General features: G+C 44.3%; 1 long non-coding RNA gene across 1 annotated transcript in view; it reads left to right on the top strand.

Annotated features, from left to right (window-relative positions):
• Positions 1 to 19,093, top strand: part of LOC147583616 (uncharacterized) — a 58,436-nt gene that overhangs the window by 816 nt on the left and 38,527 nt on the right. The window contains exons 2-3 of the long non-coding RNA XR_015248403.1: positions 1,352 to 1,463; positions 5,139 to 5,217. This is a non-coding gene — a long non-coding RNA (uncharacterized LOC147583616). The remainder of the gene's footprint in view (positions 1 to 1,351; positions 1,464 to 5,138; positions 5,218 to 19,093) is intronic.

The raw sequence follows: 19,093 nt of genomic DNA, 5'->3' as shown, positions 1-19,093 counted from the left end.
AGTTGAAATGTGCTGTAGGTGTAGAATACACACCGAGTTTCCGAGACTTAGTAGAAAACATATAAAAATCTCATAATTTTATATTGATTATAAACTGGATAGTTGATTACAAAATTGGTTACAGTTTTAGATATATTTGGTTAAATAAAACACATTTAGAATAATTTCATGGGGCACCTGAGTGGCTCAATCGGTTCAGCCTCCTCTTGATTTCTATTCAAGCCTTGATACCAGGAAAATGATTTGGGGATCAGCCTTAGGTGGGGCTCTGTGCTGAGCGCGGAGCCAGCTTCGGATTCTGTCTCCTTCTCTCTGCCCCTCTCCCGCTTGTGCTCTCTCTCCCTCTCTTTCAAAAACAAATAAGAATTTTTAAAAATAATTTTTGTTTGTTTGTTTGTTTGCTTTTTAAAATATGGCCGCTAAAGTTAAAATCCCTATTTGGCTCGCGATATATTTCTGCTGGATAGCAGTGGTTCAGAAGGAAAAGGGACAGCTAACGCCTCTTGAGTGCTTATTATGTCCCAAGCACTCTTGTAGGTACGTGACACCCAATAACTCATTTAGTTGCCAAAACAATGCTTTATAATTGGTATCAATGATCCCATTCTCATTTTACAGATGAGAAACAAATACAAGTTTAGTAATTTATGTAATGACCACAAGCCAGCAATCAAGTGTGGTGCTTTTAACTCAGGCAACCAGGCACTGGGACATGTAGTCAGTTAACCTGTAGAGCAGGCTGGTTACCAGAAGGAACACTGGACTTGGTTGAAAGCCCTGGTTCAAGGTCAGCCCTGCTACTTTGTGTGTAACTTTGGGAAATTAAGCTTTAATTGCCTTAGTAAAAAATGAGATAATGCAAGTCACCAGCCTGTCATAGCCCCTGTTACGGTGACCTAGAGGTAGCATAGTGAGGTAAACTTGGACTCTGGACCCTGAGTCCCTGTGTGCAAATCTGGGAACTGCAACCTACAAGTTATGTGAGCTTGCGGGAGATTTTTAATCTCTCTGTACCTCAGTTTCCTTAACTGTAAAATGAATAATAGTCACACCTACCTTATTAGGGTTGTTAGGCAGATCAAATGTGTTGATAGAAATAAAGTACTTAGCTTGGTGCCTAGCACTTAGCAAGCATTTACAGAGTACTACTCAGAATGACTTTAAAGAAGCATTTATAGCCTATACAAATATGAAGGAATGAAGGATAAAAGGATAAGTGGAAAATGTATAGAACTATGAATTTGGAGCCCTGGAAAGAACTTTAGGCCAATCACGGAGAACTGAAATGACTAATTAATAAGGCAGGTGTCCTGGGACCAAACTCAAAGTTTTTCCCCTCTTTCACACCCAGACTCCAGAGCAGGGGAACTACCATTGCAAGCCTGAATTCATTCATCCAACAGATACTGAATGATGATTTGCACATCAGAAAAGGCCACCCAGTGAGGGGCATTTATAAAAAGGTAAATAAAATAGGTTTCCTGTCCTGATGAAATTAGCATTATTTCGTACCAAAGCCCACAGATTTTGTCCAAGCATGCACTTAACTGTTATAAGGAAAACACACAGGTGGGAGCTTCAAAAGTTACTCTGATCCTTCCTGCTGCCTGGAGTAGCCAGCCCCAATGCCTGTCCTGGGGCTTCAAGAATAGAATAAGCTGTGAGCTCCTTAGAAGTCAGATGGCTGGGAAAATTCAAAAGTGTTGGAATCTTCCATTCCTTCTTTAAGGTGATAAAGTCACCATGTTTTATGTATCCCAAGCTAGACACTCAAAAGTCATTCTCAGTTATTCCCTCCCTTCTCCCCACCTCAGGCCTACCAGATACTCCTTCTGCCTCAGAAACATCTCCACCAACACTGATGCTGTTCTGGTTCAGTCCCTTTTCTCTTTCCTGCCACAGCTACTTCCAAGCCCTCCCTCGCACCTGCTTCAGTCCAAGTTACACAATTTAGGCACCACCCTCTCCAGTTCATACACATCGTCCTGCACCCATTCTCTGCCTATCACAGCACTTACCACATATGTGGTAATTTTTGTGTAAACATGCATCTGCCCTAGTAGATTTTTTTCTCGAAGTACAAGTTCATTCTGTTTCCCCACCTCCAGATGTAACATAAACTTTTTTTTTAATGTTTATTTATTTTGAGAGAGAGAGAGAGCCCGCGCACATGCATGTGCTCTTGGGAGGAGCAGAGAGAGAGGTGGAGGGAAAGAAAGAGAGAATCCCAAGCAGGCTCCCGTGCTCAGCGTGGAGCCTGACATGGGGCTCAATCTCACAACCGTGAGATCATGACCTGAGATGAAATCAAAAGTCAGGTGCTTAACCGACTGAGCCACCCAGGCGCCCCAAAACTTTACAACTTTTAGAAGAAAATACGTTTATGGCGATACCTTGATGCTCTCAAGGTAGGGACCTCTGGCTGAAATTTCCTGGTACAAACACTTATCAGATAAATACGCAATATTTACATACCAATTATTATCATAATTTACAATGTTTATGTTAGAATTCCCTAGGGAGAGGGAAATAAAAGTACATGGATTAGGATTTGAATAGGATAGAGTCATAGAATTAAGAGCCAGAAGGGTTTTTTGGGGTCATTTAGCCCAAACCATTTTCAGGTGAGGTAACTGATACATGTCAAAGACCCACAAATAAGTGGCAGAATCCAAACTTGAACCTATTTTCTGATTCTCAGGCAGGAGTTTGTTGCACCCACCCCTTCTTTCATCTTTAAGATGCTGTAGCAAAGGGGTTCCTGGCTGGCTCAGTCAGTTAAGCGTCCGACTTCAGCTCAAGTCATGATCTCACGGTTTGTGAGTTCGAGCCCCACGTCAGGCTCTGTGCTGACAACTCCGAGCCTAGAGCCTGCTTCAGATTCTGTGTCTCCCTCTCTCTCTCTGCCCCTCCCCTGCTCACACTGTGTCTCTCTCTTTCAAAAATAAATAAACATTAAAAATTTAAAAATAAAATAAAATGGTGTAGCATAGGGGTGCCGGGCTGGCTCAGTCAGCAACTCTTGATCCTGGGAGTTGTAAGTTTGAGCCCCACATTGGGTGTAGAAATTACTTTAAAAAAATTGGGGGCGCCTGGGTGGCGCAGTCGGTTAAGCGTCCGACTTCAGCCAGGTCACGATCTCACAGTCTGTGAGTTCGAGCCCCGCGTCAGGCTCTGGGCTGATGGCTCAGAGCCTGGAGCCTGTTTCCGATTCTGTGTCTCCCTCTCTCTCTGCCCCTCCCCCGTTCATGCTCTGTCTCTCTCTGTCCCAAAAATAAATAAAAAAGTTGAAGAAAAGAAAAAAAAAAATTAAAAAAAAAAAATAAAATAAAAAATAAAATAAAGTCTGTGCTGACAGCTCGGAGCCTGAAGCCTGCTTTGGAGTCTGTGTCTCCCTCTCTCTCTCCCCCTCCCCCTCTCATGCTCTGTCTCTGTCTCTCTCTCTCTATCAAAAATCAATAAACATTCAAAAAAATTTTTTTAAACAAAAAGATAATAAAAGTAAAATATTTAATAGATAGATAGATAGATAGATAGATAGATAGATAGATAGAGATGAAATGGTGTAGCATAGTGATGCAGCAAACATTAGATACTAACTACTCAAAAGTCCCCTGCCACCTCCTACTTTAGTGCCTGGACACTTATCCTGACTCCTTTTGCAGTTGGGATTGCTATGTGCCTCAGTGGATGGAGCAGAGCTTTCAGGTAAGTCTTTATAAAAAGACAAACTCAGCTGCCTGGAATACAGACACAATGCCTAGAGGTGATACAGCCATCTTACGATGGTAAGGACAAAAGTCATGGGCTGAAGGTGAGGAGTGGGAAGATAGGAGAAGACTAGGTCCTTAGCATCCTCTGGCAGCTACACCTATCTGACTGTCCGCCTCTGGACCTCTTGTAAAGTGAGGAAAGTAACCCCTATCTCTGAAAGCCATCGTTCATCAATCTCTTATTTGCCGGATACGCAATCCAAACTGGCACATGGAGTAAAAGCCCTGGATTACAAGTTAAGAAACCCTGTTACGGTCCCAGCTCTTCCAGGAACAAGCTGTATGGCCTTGGGCAAGCCATTTCCCATCTCTGGGCCTCAGGTTCCTCATCTCTATCACGGGAGGTAGAACAAGATGGTCTTCTCACCTCTCACTTTCTGTGATTTCATTCACTGTGCATGCTACGTAATGTGCAATGGGGGACCTCCTTTCCCTCGAAATGAGACTACCTCTTTCAAGGTTCCCTAAGTGTTTCCTTGTTCCTGTAACCACAGGACTAGTTACAAAGACCTGTCCCTTGCGAGCGAATGTGATAAAACACACAGTTTGGGGGCATTCCCTTACACAAATCCCCCTAACTAGGTCCCTTTTTCCTCTTCCTTTGCTTAGTTTTATTCACCTATTCCCAGAGGGAGCTCAGAAGGGGGTTCTACTCTAAAACTAATGAAGCACAGCGCCCCCCTCTCTCCTAAACTTGCCATGTAATTTCTCCTCTTGGGGCCTCAAATTCACTGTTTGTTAAATGAGAGCGTTGCAGACAATGAAAGCTCCAGATTCTGTGTCTCCCTCTCTCTGCCCCTCCCCCGCTTGCACTCTTTTCCCCCCTCTTTCAAAAATAAATAAATATTAAAAAAAATAAAAATTGTAAAGTTTTATGTTTTTCTGTAGAAGTCTTACAACCCTATTGTGAGGTTAATTCCTAGGTACCACAATGATTTTATTTTTTTCCTATTACATTTTGTAAATGATTACTGGTATATAGAAATGCTATTCCTTTTTGTATGTTAACTTTATAAGTAGTAACCTTGCTGAACTCTTTTCAATTCTAATAGCTTCAAGCTCCAGAATTCTAAGGCTCAATTACACCTTCTAGATTTTATCTCACTTTGGGATAGTGCTTCCCCAGTTACTAAGTGCTTTGCTCTCTGGTACTGCTGGTTAGCCCTTCTATAACTCTGAGTTAGGCAGGGCTTGTATTGTCATCCCTATTCCGAAGCTGAGGAAACAGATTCAGGGATGAGGCGTGATATGCCCAAGATCACGCAATTAGTAAGTGGCAGATCTGGAACTAAACACCACATCCTTTCAGTCCTTGCCACTGTACCTTGATTTTGAAATTTTCTTCCCTTTCCCTTTTCTCTCTAGGATCCACTTCCTGGCTACAAATCATAACTGCTCTTAGCTGTGACCCCAAGACTGCACACAGTGATGCCCTCAGTTCCAGGTATTTGGTACTCTCCCCAGGAACCTGGCTTTCCCTCAATTCTTCTTCCATCCTCTGTCCTGACCCTCAGTCCTAAATACAACCTCCTAATTTCTTCCCAACTCTGACTCCAAGCATCCCATCCCATCTGGAACTCCAGTGGTTATGTCAATGTCTGGAACCACGGTCTGGCCCTTTGTAAGCCGCTGTACTTGACACAACTCTCATTTTGGTTCTGTTATTCTTCTGCACCTCACTGTTCACTCCATCCAACCTCTTGTTCATCATGTGAAATCCCTAAAGAGATCAGATATGGTCAGAGAAGATGGGAACTGGAAGGTCCTTTGAGGGCTTCCAGGCCAAAGACCAAGCAGAAACTGTAAATGAGAAAGCTGATTAGTTATAAAAGAGTAGGCTGGAGGGGCGCGTGGGTGGCTCCGTCGGTTAAGCCTCTGATTTTGGCTCAGGTCGTGATCTCCCGGTTCGTGGGCTCGAGGCGAGCCCCACAGTGGGCTCTGTGCTGCCAGCTCGGAGCCTGGAGCCTGCTTCAGATTCTGTCTCCCTCTCTCTCTGTACCCCTCCCCTGCTCATGCTCTCTCTCAAAAATAAAATAAACATTAAAAAAATTTTTTTAATTAAGAAAAAAGAAGAGTGGGTTGGAGACTGTGGAGAGCACAGGGCACATGCCCCAACTCCAATCAGTTGCTGCCAGTTGCTGGAAATGTGGGCCCTGTGTGGTTGGAGAAGATGGAGCCAAACTTTTATGTGCAGTGTCCTGGCTGTTGAATATCAGCAAGTACCATGTAGGACATAAAAATTAATTGATTAATTAAAAAGGGGCTTCTGAGTGCCTCAGTTGGTTGAATGTCCAACTCTTGATTTCAGCTCAGGTCACAATCCCAGGGTCGTGGGATCGAGCCCCACATTGGACTCCTCGCTAAGTGTGGATTCTCTTTCTCTCTCTGTCTCTCTCTCGCTCTCTTAAATAAAAAAAAAACTAATTAATTAAATTAAATACCATATAGGACAAATGTCTGTGGACTGGCGGCTCTCAGATTGCCAATTTACAACCTCTGCTCTGGTCCAAACCCATCACCCATGGATAAGGAGACTGACATCATGCAGCAGATCAATAGGAGAGAAGGAGGCAGGACCTAGCCCTCAGACCCATTCAGAGCTCACCACCATCACTCACAAGCCGAAAGCAACCCAGCTGATTTAACAAGCCTCTAGTGAGAGCCTGCTCTGGGAAAGATGTTCTGAGAGGGGACCAAGATGAAGGGATTCTTTTAGAAGATGCCCACCGTGGGTCCTTGGCACTTTTTCACTTAGCTTGAGGTCACACATTTGGCAGGTTGGAACAAACTAACATATTTAGAAAAGAGATGCTCATGTCCATGGAGTTCTTGTCAGCACAGTCCTCACTGACTGAATTAGGATTCCAGGGACCTTGCAGTAGAGCATTTTCCAAACTTTCTGTTTAGAAACCATTTCAAACTCATTGAAAAGCTGCAAGGATAAAAATGGTATATAGCACTCTCATATACCCTTTACCAAAATTCACTTCTTTTCAACGTTTTCCCCATTTGCTCTATGTACTACACACACACAACAAAAACATATTTTTCGAGCCATTTGAGGGTAGATCACATACATGATGGCTTTTAACCCCTGAATACTTCAGTGTGCATTTCTAATAATAAATATATATCTTATAACCACAATACAGATATCAACTCAGTAAGTTAAAATTGACTCAGGAGTTTGATCCAATCTACCATCCGTATTTCAATTTTGTCACTTGACTCAGTAGTGTCCCTAATTTTTTTCTCCTCCAAAACAGGATCCAGTCTAGGATTAAATATTACATTCAGTTGCTATGTCTCTGTAGGTTTCATTAATATGGAACATTTTCACAGCGTTTGTATGTATGTGCATGTGTATGTACATGCGTTTTATGAAATTAACACTTTTGAAGAATATAGTGCTCTCTCTTGCTCGCTCTCTCTTTTAGAATGTACTTCATTTAGGGTCACCTGGGTGGCTCAGTGGGTTGAGCGTCCCACTTGGGCACAGGTCATGATCTTGTAGTTTGTGAGTTCAAGCCCCACGTCGGGCTCTGTGCTGACAGCTGAGAGCCTGGAGCCTGCTTCAGAATCTGTGTCTCCCTCTCTCTCTGCCCCTCCCCCACTCGTGCTCTGTCTCTCTCACGCTCATAAATAAATAAACATTAAAAAATTAAAAAAAAATAGAATGTACTTCATGTGGGTGTCTGATGTTTTCTCATGGTTAGATTCAGTCTAGAATACAGTAGAAATGATGCCATGTCCTCCTCAGGTCATCGTATCAGGAGGCATGTGGTGTCCATCTGCCCCTCACTAGTGATATGAATTTCAATCATCAAGTTACGGTGTTTTCTGATTTTTCCAGTGTATTGTTGTTGTATTTTCCCCTTGGAACTAATAAGCAATCTGTGGAGAGGCACTTTAAGACATGCTTACATCCTGCTCCTCATCAAAATTATCCCCTAGATTTCACATCCATTCATGAGTCTTGCCTAAACCAGTCTCTACTGTGATGGTTGCATAGTGGTGGTCTTTCCATTCCACTTCTCTGTCCACATTTACCTGTTGACACTCAACATTTTGAGGTAAACTGTATGCCTTCCATCCGGAGGGGTGCAGTTTTGGCCTCTGTCAAGGTATGTGAGATCTGGAGTTCCACGTGACTAATGGAAATAGAGGGAAGGGAAAGAGCCTGCTTTGCCTAGTCATTGAGAGTAGATAAAGGGTGAACTGGGACAGTCACTCCAAGGATTCCACTTAAAGGAGCTGAGACCTTCAGAGAAGCAAAGCAGCATAGAGGAATATGCTTCACACAAACAGTATCACTTTCAAGTCCTGTCTCTTCCCCTCACCTACTTTGTGACTTCCAACACCTCACCTAGATTCTCCTGGCCTGTTTCCTAACTTGTAATATGGGATAATTCCTACCTCTCAGGCTCAATGGAAGATTGGAATAATGCTCATATCTTACTGGGCCCATAGTAAATGAGAGGTGCATATTATATAGAATATAAGAAAATTATGTAGTGCTTGAATTATGTTTCATTTCAACAAATGTCTACTGAGAACCTACCATGTAACAAGGCATTGTGCTTGGGGCTAGAGACTAAATCAGCCCTCAAAAAGTTCACAATCCAGAGGAAGAAAAAGACCAACTTAATTCCACATTTAGCCAAGAAAATTAAAACATACATCTACACAAAGCTTCGTTCAAGAATGTTCACAGTAGGGGCATCTGGGTGGCTCAGTCGGTTGAGCATCCAACTTTGGCTCAGGTCATGATCTCACGGTTTGTGGGTTTGAGCCCCACATTGGTTTTGCACTGAGAACTGGGAGCCCGCTTCAGATTCTCTCTCTCTCCCTCACTCTGTCCCTCCCCTACTCATGCTCCTGCTCTTTCTCTCTCTAAGCATACATTTTTAAAAAAAAAGGATGTTCACTGCAACAATATTCTTTTTTTTAATTATAGTTGACAATGGCAACTACATTCTTAATAGCCCCAAACAGGAAATAGCCCAAACATCTATCAACAGGTGAATGGATAAACAAAAATTATAGTACATCCATACAATGGAATACTACTCAGCAATAAAAAAGAGCAAACAACTGCTTTTATGTAACAGGTCTAAAATATGCTGAGTGGAAGAAGCCTTGCATAAGAGTACACACTGTGATTTCATTTATATGAAGTTCTAAAACAGGAAAAACCATCAGAAGAGTGGTTGCCCAGGGTGGAGGCAGGGAGGAGGTTGCTGGGAAACTTTCTGCATGATGATAATGTTCCATATGTTGATAGGGGGTGGATTGCACAGGTGTATCCACTTGTCCAAATTCAGCAAATGTACACTTAAGATTTGTGTATTTCATTGTATACGGATTTCACATCAAAATAGAAAAAAAAAACTGTAAAAAAGAGCTCTGATTAATAGTATACCTCTAGAAGTATTTATTTTTTTAATTTTTTTTTTTTTGTCTTCACACCCAGCATGGAGCTCAGTGGGGGGCTTGAATTCACAACCTTGAGATCAAGACCAGAGCTGAGATCACAAGTTGGACGTTTGGGGTCACTGGGTGGCTCAGACAGTTTAAGTGTCTGATTAGGGCTGAGGTCATGATCTCACAGCTGGTGGGTTCAAGGTCCACATCAGGCTCTCTGCTGTGAGCACAGAGCCCACTTTGGATTCTCTATCTCCCTCTCTCTGCCCATCCCCCCACCACCACTAGCATTCTCTCTCTCTCTCTCTCTCTCTCTCTCTCTCTCTCTCTCTCTCATGTTTAATAAACATTAAAAGAAAAAAAAGAGGGGTGCCTGGGTGGCTCAGTCGGTTAAGTGTCCGACTTCAGCTCAGGTCATGATCTCGCAGTTTGTGAGTTCAAGCCCTGCATCAGGCTCTATGCTGAGCGCTCAGAGCCTGGAGCCTGCTTTGGATTCTGTGTCTCCCTCTCTCTGCTCCTCCCCCACTCATGCTCGCTCTCTCGCTCTCTCTCTCAGAAATAAAGAAACATTTTTAAAAATTTAATAATAAATAAATAAATACATAAATACATAAATAAAAAGAGTTGAACGCTTAACCGACTGAGCTACCCAGGCACCCTACATCTAGAATTATTTAGAGAGAAGTGTACTGATGTCTAGATTTATTTTGACTTGTATCAAAAAACATGGATTAATAATAGATGGATAGCAGCATGGAAAGATGAATAGATATGTAATAAAAACAAGCTTGATAAAGTGTTAAAGAGTAGAAACAAGATGCTAGAGAAATGGGTGTTAACTGTAAAATTCTTTCAGTTTTGCTGTACATTTGAAATGTTTCATAATAAAATGTTGTGAGTGAGGAGACAGGGCTGTATAATTCAAGTCAGGCTTTGATAAATGGTGTAATGGAGAAGTTGTTTCCGCTGGGGATGGATGGTAGCAGGGGTCAAGGGCAGTCTCCTAGAGGAGGAATCTTAGGAAATCAGCCTGAAAGATAAGATTTTAAAGGCAGGGGTACCTGGGTGTCTCAGTCAGTTGAGCATCCAGCTCTTTATTTCAGCTCAGGTCATGATTCCAGGGTCATGGGATCAAGCCCCACATAGGTCATGATCTCTCAGTTTCGTGGATTCAAGCCCTGCATCAGTCAGTGGGGAGCTGACTCCACACTGTCAGCATGGAGCCTGCTTAAGATTCTCTCTGTCTCTCTCTCTCTCTGTGTCTCTCTCTCTGACTCAATTAAAAAATAAATAATAAATAAATAAATATCTTAAAGGCAGAAGGAGGAAAGGGGGAAGAGGGCATACCAGTAGGAAAAACAGGGCAGTAGGAAAATGCAAGGCACTTTGCGGAAGCTGCAAAGCAGCAGAGGACTCTGGGGGCAGAGTGGCGGGAGAGGAGGCCAATGAGCTGAACTGTGCCCAAGCTGGGACAGCCTTGAAAGACAGACAAGGACATTTGATTTTGACTCAGTGAACAATAGGGAGACACTGAGCTGGACAAGCACGCATGCGTGTGTGTGTGTGTGCACGTGTGTGTGTGCAAGGCTTTGTCATCTGACAGGCAGACTAGAGGAAGACAGGGATAGAGCCATCAGTAGGGACAACAGCAGGGCAGGTGGTCAAGGTTTTCTATTGCTTGTATTAGCCAGTTGACAATGAGGGCAATTTTTGTGACAGAAAAAAATGGTGAAGACAAGCCCTTCCTAGAGGTGAGAAGTCTTTAGTGAGTGGGGAAGAGAATTCAGTTTGTCCTAATTCCCAGCTCACTGGAAACTCTGATCTCCCTAAAGACTTCCTTTTCCCTTTGAAGCTGTAGTCTGTCCATTGACCTGCCCTCTGACCCTCAGCCACAGTCCAGAAGATGCAGCTCACCCGTCAGCAAGAACACACTGGGAGTCGGAACTCCTCATTTAGAAATTTGTTGTGTTGGCCTGCTTGTCCTCCATGCTTCCTCCCAATTTCAAGACTTCTCTATTCTGGTCTTTTTTTTTTCTTTTTTTAAAGTTTATTTATTTATTTGAGAGGGACAGAGACAGTGTGAGTGGGGGCAGGGCAAAGAGAAAGAGGGAGAGAGAGAGAATCCCAAGCAGGCTCCATGCTGACAGTGTGGAGTCAGCTCCCAACTGACTGATGCGGGGCTTGAATCCACGAAACGAAGAGATCATGACCTGAGACGAAACCAAGAGTCAGATACTTAACAGACTGAGCCACCCAGTCGCCCCATTATTCTGGTCTTCTTGCAACCAGCCTCACGTGAACATGAGATCACGACCTCAGCCTTTCCAGGCTCTCAAACATTCATTTTCCAGCCCCCTGGTGATCTAGTGGCTAGGATTCTAGAGCTTTCAAATGTGCCTTTTCCCCTTGACTTGCAGGTGTCTTTCTGATCACAGCCCCATAGTCTTGTCTCTTTCCTCCCAGTCAGGAGTGTCACTGTCACTGCAGTGTCCAGCTCCAGCTCCTGGCTGATCCAGGCTGGGCTTGAAAGAGTCAGGAGTCTGGCAAATCAGGAGTCTCTGAGCCTCGGGTACCACAGGTGCCCAGCTTCTCTCCTCCACACCTTCCCTCCATTTCCTAAAGCTCACAGAGGACATGTAGTGACCTACCTGAATAGTCACAGCCTTCCTTTGTCCGGCAGCCACAGCCCCTGTTTCCAGTCCTCACACCAGCCCTGCAAGAATGACAGGACAGAAATGCCCCAGTTTCTCAGCCTTCACAGAGTTCAGAGATAGCCCGAAATTTTATACTCATCAACTTTAATTCTCACAATGTTCCCTCCTTGACAGATAAGGAATCTAAGGCTCAGAGAGGCTAAATAACTTGCCCAAGGTCACACAGCCACTTCCAAGAAATTACAACCAATGTATCAAAAGGAACAGTTTCACTGTGTTCTGTGCACCCAGCACTGACTATTATCCCCACAAATAGACTCTAGCAGCCCTGAGGAGCCTGCCCAGGGGTCCTGGCTGGCCAGTACACACAGGGAGATGCGGGGGCGGGGGGGGGGGGGGGAGTGTTGCTCATCAGTCTGGAGCAACAAATGGAAAAGGCCCAGAGGTGACTTTGTTGCTTCTTGAGAGACAACAGGAGTTGCCCAGACTCACCCCTTCACTGAGCAAATCCAGAAACTTACCTTGAGGGTCAATTGCTGAGGGGAGAAAGAGATAGGCGGGAGAGCCTTCCAGATTCTCTCAGATGCAGAGTCAAGAAGCTAAGAAATGGCGAGGCGCATGCAGGGCAAGCACCATCAGAGAAGCGGGAACAGAGAGGGAGAGAGGACTCCAACACAGTGAAGGACCTTTTTTTTTTTTTTTAAGCTTATTTATTTTAGAGAGAGAGAGAAAGAGAGAACATGGGTGGGGGGAGGGGCAGAAAGAGAGAGAATCCCAACCAATCGATTCGAGGCTGGAACTCACAAACCGTGAGATCACGACCTCAGCCAAAATCAAGAGTCTGGCGCTGAACCAACTGAGCCACCCAGGCACCCCACGGTGAAGGACCTTTGAAGGGGGAAGATGGGTAAAGGATGCACACACACAACCTCTAGGGTACTTATGCCCAGAAGGGCTCACGGTTCTCTCTTGGGAAAATCTGTACCCATCTGAAAGGCTGGATGCCAACGATGAGTGGCCTCAGAAGGTCTCGGCATATGTGGGGCAGGGACAGTGTCTGTTGCCATGGTCGGTGGAGGCCCCTCCAGGCCTCCGACACTCTCTAAGCAGGTGGGCTGTGCATGTTTAACCTTCCGTGGGTGTACCCAGCACCACACTTGTGAGCTGGGTAGAAGCTTTGGAAGAACACAGCTCAGAGGCCACCCCTGGGAGGCCTTCCCTGACTCTCCTGGGGAAGGAGCTTTTGTGTCCTCCAGTTATCTTCTTCCCAGAGAGTTAAGTGCTCCCTGCCCTGGTCTGAGCCACTTCTGAGTTCTCCACAGTGCGCAGTGCTTGTTTCTTGTTCATTTTTTTTTTATTTTACTACCTCACCTGCTGTCAGGGCTCAGAGTCCACTGGGTAGATAACAGCAGGGCAGGACTGCTGGATCCCCCAAGGAGGCTGGGTCCCTCAGGGTCCCACTCGGCCCTAAGAGCCCATGAGTTCTGAGCAGACAAATCTTCCCACCATCACCATGGTGATGTACAATATATCCAAAAATTCCTTTGAGATGTTTTCCTTTCAAAGGTAGAGCCGAATTCCCCTCCCCTTGAATGTGGGCCAGACTTAGTGACTTGCTTCTAATGCATAGAATGTGGCAGAAGTGATGCTCTGACTGGGAGGCCAAGCAATAAAAAGGTTACAGCTTCCTCCTGGCTCCTTCCTCTGGAAGGGCTCACTCTGGGAGACATTGGTGACCATACCCTTAGGACACTTGAGCAGCGCTGTGGAGAAGCCGCTGCAGGGAGGAAGTGAGGTCTGCTCTCAAAGCCAGCACCAACCTGCCACGCGTGCAAGTGAGCCATGGCCCACGGGGGTCCCCCAGCCTCAGTCAGGCCCACAGATGACTGTGGCCCCGGCAACACAAGCTTGCAGGGCTTGAGACCCCAGGCCAGAACTGACTGGCCAAACCATTCTCGAATTCCTGATCCACAGAAACTGTGAGAGATAATAAATATTTCTTGTTGAATTAAGCCACTGAGTTTGGAGGTAATTTGTTGCACAGCAGTGGATAACTAAGACATTATCCTTCTCCCCACTGACTCTTTCCAAGCTCCCTCTGCTGCAGCCAAGTTGAACCACTCACTGTTCAAAGAAATACATTTTGATTGAGTACCTTCTGTGTGCCAGCCCTGGCCAGATACTAGGGATACAGCAGTGAGCCTGCTAGACCAGCGTGGGCTCTGTCGTCATGAGCTTAAGGGGTCACACACTCCAAACGTTGACAGATCCTGCTTTGGCCTGCATTGTGCCCTCCATCCAGAAAACTCAACCCTGCCCACCCCTTATACTACATTCTGAACATGTTTTATGTTTTTGTTTTTGTTTTTTAATTTTGGAAAGAGAGAGAGCAGGGGAGAGGGGCAGAGAGAGGTATTTTTTTTGAGAGAGCAAGAGCGAGAGCGCGAGAGAGAGAGAGAGCAAGCCAGGGAGGGGAAGAGACAGAGAGAGAGAAATCCCAAGCAGGCTCCATGCTGTCAGCGCAGAGCCCAATGTGGGGCTCAAACTCATGAACGGTGAGATCATTGGTGAAGGACCATAAGGCAAGCAGAGGGCCAGGCACAAACTAGCATACCCCGCCCAACACACACACAAGATGGGACATGTATGGTATTCCTCAGACACTCCTGGCTGCCCAAGAACAAAGGAAAGGACAGAAAACAAATGGTTAAACTGATAGTCTCCCTCAGTTTACAAGTATCTCATCAATAGCCTAATCTCCAGAAACTCCCTACTATCTTAATAATGCTTTGCTAGGGGCGCCTGGGTGGCGCAGTCGGTTAAGCGTCCGACTTCAGCCAGGTCACGATCTCGCGGTCCGTGAGTTCGAGCCCCGCGTCGGGCTCTGGGCTGATGGCTCAGAGCCTGGAGCCTGTTTCTGATTCTGTGTCTCCCTCTCTCTCTGCCCCTCCCCCGTTCATGCTCTGTCTCTCTCTGTCCCAAAAAAAATAAATAAAAACGTTGAAAAAAAAATTAAAAAAAAAAAAAAAAAATAATGCTTTGCTAGAGGTAAAAACAACCTTAGCTTAACAATACCTAGGCCTCCAGTAATCTGTAAACCCTCTTTAGCACAGGAAAATCCCTTTAAGAAACCTTCTCTTGACTTTACCTCCCCCAACTCCACAGTATATAAACAATCACTGTACAATCCCAGTGCTGCTCTTCCTGCCCACGGGCCCTGTCCCTGTGCTTTAATAAAATCATCTTTTTGCACCAAAGACGTCTTCAAGAATTCTTTCTTGGCCTTCAGTTCTGAACCCCACCAACACCCGGAAACTCCATCAATTATTACCTGAGCCGAAATCAAGAGTCAGATGCTTAACTAAGCCACCCAGGCGCCCCGAGAAAGAGAGACGGTGGGGGGGGGGGGAGAGAGAGAGAGAGAGAGAGAGAGAGAGAGAGAGAGAGAGAGAGAGAATCTTAAGCAGGCACCACGCTCAGAGTGGACCCCGATGTGGGGCTCCATCTCATGACCCTGGGATCATGACGGGAGACAAAACCAAGAGTTGGATGCTCAATAGACAGAGCCACACTGGCACCTCCTGAACATGTTTTAGTTGACTTTTCTCCATCAGCACTGAACCCAAATGTTGTCTCCTCTGTGAAGCTATTCTAAGTGCCCACTGGACATTATGTTTCTCATCTCTGAACTCTTATAATGCTTTATCTCAACCTTAGTTTGGCCACTTAACATCTTCTTTGTATTATGATTATTTATTTTTATAACCTCCCCTATTAGCTGCTGTAGACTCCTTGGGATGGATGTCTTATTCATGACTGTATTCACACAGCCAGTGTACCAAGTGCCACGTGCATAGTTAGCATTCAAGAAATGTACATTATGCAAATGAACATGTGAATGGCTTGTCCATAATATAACAAAGACAAACTGAATGCCAGCAGAGAAAAACAAATGCAATGCTAGGAGCTGGCAGGGAGGTGCATACCAACTGGGAGAAAAAGCAGGAAGTGTCTATGAACTAAACTCTATTAGATTCTAATAATATCCACCATACAACTCCTCTATGATCCAGCCATTCTTCTCCCAAGCACACACTTCAGAGAAATAGATGCATGTGCCCCAAACAGACTTGTACAAAAATGTTCAGAGGGGCGCCTGGCTGGTTCAGTCGGAAGAGCACAAGACTCTTAATCTCTGGGTCGTGAGTTTGAGCCCCACGTTGGGTATAGAGATTACTAAAAAAAAAACTTACAAAAAATGTTCAGAGCATCTTCATGCAGAACAAACCCAAACTAGAACTTACCTAAAATCCACAAAGGAATAGATAGACAAACTGAGATATAGTTATAAACAGAACACTGCACAACAATTTAAAAAATAACTTACAGAACACCTGGGTGGCTCGGTCGGTTGAGTGTCTTAACTCTTGATTTCAGCTTAGATTGTGATCCCAGGGTTGTGGGATTGAGCCCTGCATTGGGTTCCATGCTGAGCATAGAGCCCGCTTAGGATTCTCTCTTTCTCTCTCTCTCTCTCTCTCTCTCTCTCATTCTGCCCCCCTCCCCCACTCACACACACACACTCTCTCTAAACAAACAAACAAACAAACACTACTGGGACGTGCACTAACATAGGTAAATCACAAAAATATTACATTGAATGAGAGAAGTGGACACAGAGGAGTTGATAAATACAATAATAAGTGATTCCATTTATACAGCATTCAGAACAGGCAGAACTAACCTATGGTGATAGAAGTTGGAACAATAATCACCTCTGGGGGAGATCATTGCCTAGGGTGGAGATGCTTCAGGGAATTTTCTAGGGTGGTGAACTTTCTTGATCTGGGTTAGTGGTAAGAATTTTTTTTGATCTTGGTAGTGGTTAACTGTATGTATATGTAGGTAAAATTAATTGACCTGTATTTTACTGTATGTAAACTATACCTTAATTAAACAAAACCAATAAAATGTTAGTAACCCCCAGCCTGAAACAGAGAAACTAAAGGGACCCCATGAAAAATTGCTTTATTCCCTCCTTTTCCTGCTTCCATTCTTACTAGGACTTACACCTCCACCTTCCACATACCTTATAGAATAGATAATGTTTGTCCTCTTTGTAAAGGTCAAGGATTTAGTGATTTCATTGGAGTCTTCCAGCACAATAGATAACATCTTAGGAGTGCCTGGAAATGGTCCTGTCACTAACCATTTTCCAAAACCACTGACTCATCAAGACCCCTGGTCCAGAGCATGAGTGATTTATGGAGGACACCTAAACACTTGTCTTTGTTCCTGGATTACTGAGAAGACCACCATCCTCAATAAAAACCCCAGGCCCAGGGCACCTGGCTGGCTCAGTCTGAAAAAGCATGTGACTCTTTTCTTTTCTTTTTTAATATTTTATTTTTAAATAATCTTTGCACCCAAGATGGGGCTCAAATTTATAACCCTGAGATCAAGAGTCACAGCTGAGCCAGCCAGGAGCCCTGAGCTTGAGATTCTTGATCTCGGGGTTCTGAGTTTGAGCCCTATCTTAGGTGTACAGATTACTAAAAAACTAAAATAAACTTAAAAAAAAAAAAACAAACCCTCAGGCCCCAAGCAAAACCAAGACTCACTTTTCTTTCCAAGTCTCCCAGATGCTCTGTTTCTAGATTCTCTATGTCTTCAATAAACTCTCCTCTAACTTCCTCTCGGCTCTTTGATATCCACCTTGTGCAAAGCCAAGGACCCTCTTGGCTGGTCCAGTGGGACCCCCTCTGGGTCCTCATCCCCAAACAGCCTTCATCAAGCTCTGTGTTCCTCATAGGATACACCCACAGTACATACATGCTGAGTAAATTAGTCAAATCATATCTGTCAATAGACCTCATCCTGTTTTAGTGTTCTGACTCTGACACGAGTTGCAGTATGTATTTTCTCCCCATACCATCAAGCAATTCCCCAACACCAGATGGGTGTCCTACAATTCAACTTACCTTCTTTGGACACCATTTGCACATCCAAATTGTGATCCGTGCTCTTCTAACTGACTAGCTACAGATTGGAGGTTCCAACTACCTCTTCCTTAGATGTAATTACTTTGCTAATGCAGTTCACAGAACTCTAAGAAACATTTTACTTCCTAGATGACTGGTTTATCATAAAAGGATATAACTTACAAACACCCAGAGGGGATGTATCAGCCAGGGTATAAGGGAAGGGGCTCAGAGCTTCTAGGCTCTCTCTGAGGGTACCACTTTCCCACCACCTCCACGTGTTCACCAGCCTAAAAGCTCTTCAAACCGCATCCTTTTCTTGGGTTTTTATGGAGGCTTCATGACAGAGGAGAGGCACTGTGGATTAAATCATTGGCAGCTGGCCATTGATTCAACCTCCAGCCCCTCTCCTCCTTCCAGATGTCAGGAGGTGGGCCTGAAAGTTCCAACTTAATCACATGGTTGATTTTCCTGGCAACTAGCCCCCATTCTTAGGTGCTCCCCAAAAGCACTTTGTTAACATAAACTCGGGTATGGTTGACTGTAGTTTGTTATCAATATCAAGAGACCTTTCCATTCTTTTTATTTTTTTAATTTACATCCAAGTTAGTTAGCATATAGTGCAATAATGATTTCAGGAGTAGATTCCAGTGTTTCATCCCCTATGTATAACACCCAGTGCTCATCCCAACAAGTGTCTTCCTTAATGCCCCTTGCCCGTTTAGCCCATCTCCCCACCCACAACCTGTCCAGCAACCCTCATTTTGTTCTCTGTATTTAAGAGTCTCTTCTGTTTTGTCCCCCTCCCTGTTTTTATATTATTTTTGCTTCCCTTCCCTTATGTTCATCTGTTTTGCTTCTTAAATTCTACATATGAGTGAAGTCATATGATATTTGTCTTTCTCTGGCTAATTTTACTAAGCATAATATACTCTAGTTCCATCCATGTTGTTGCAAATGGCAAGATTTCATTGCTGATGATCACCAAGTAATACTCCATTGTATGTATATACATATATACCATATCTTCTTTATCCATTCATATGTTGGTGGACATTTGAGCTCTTTCCATACTTTGGCTATTGTTGATAATGCTGCTATAAACATTGGGGTCCATGTGCCCCTTCAAAACAGTACTCCTGCATCCTTTGGGCAAATACCTAGTAGTGCAATTTCTGGGTCGTAGGGTAGTTCTAGTTTTAGTTTCGTGAGGAACCTCCATGCTGTTTTCCAGAGTAGCTACACTAGTTTGCATTCCCAC

The sequence above is a fragment of the Puma concolor genome, chromosome A2 (assembly GCF_028749965.1).
Source record: "Puma concolor isolate L17-30 chromosome A2, mPumCon1.1.hap2, whole genome shotgun sequence".
In the NCBI taxonomy this organism is placed as follows: Eukaryota; Metazoa; Chordata; class Mammalia; order Carnivora; family Felidae; genus Puma; species Puma concolor.
This window is presented reverse-complemented; position numbering and strand designations above follow the sequence as displayed.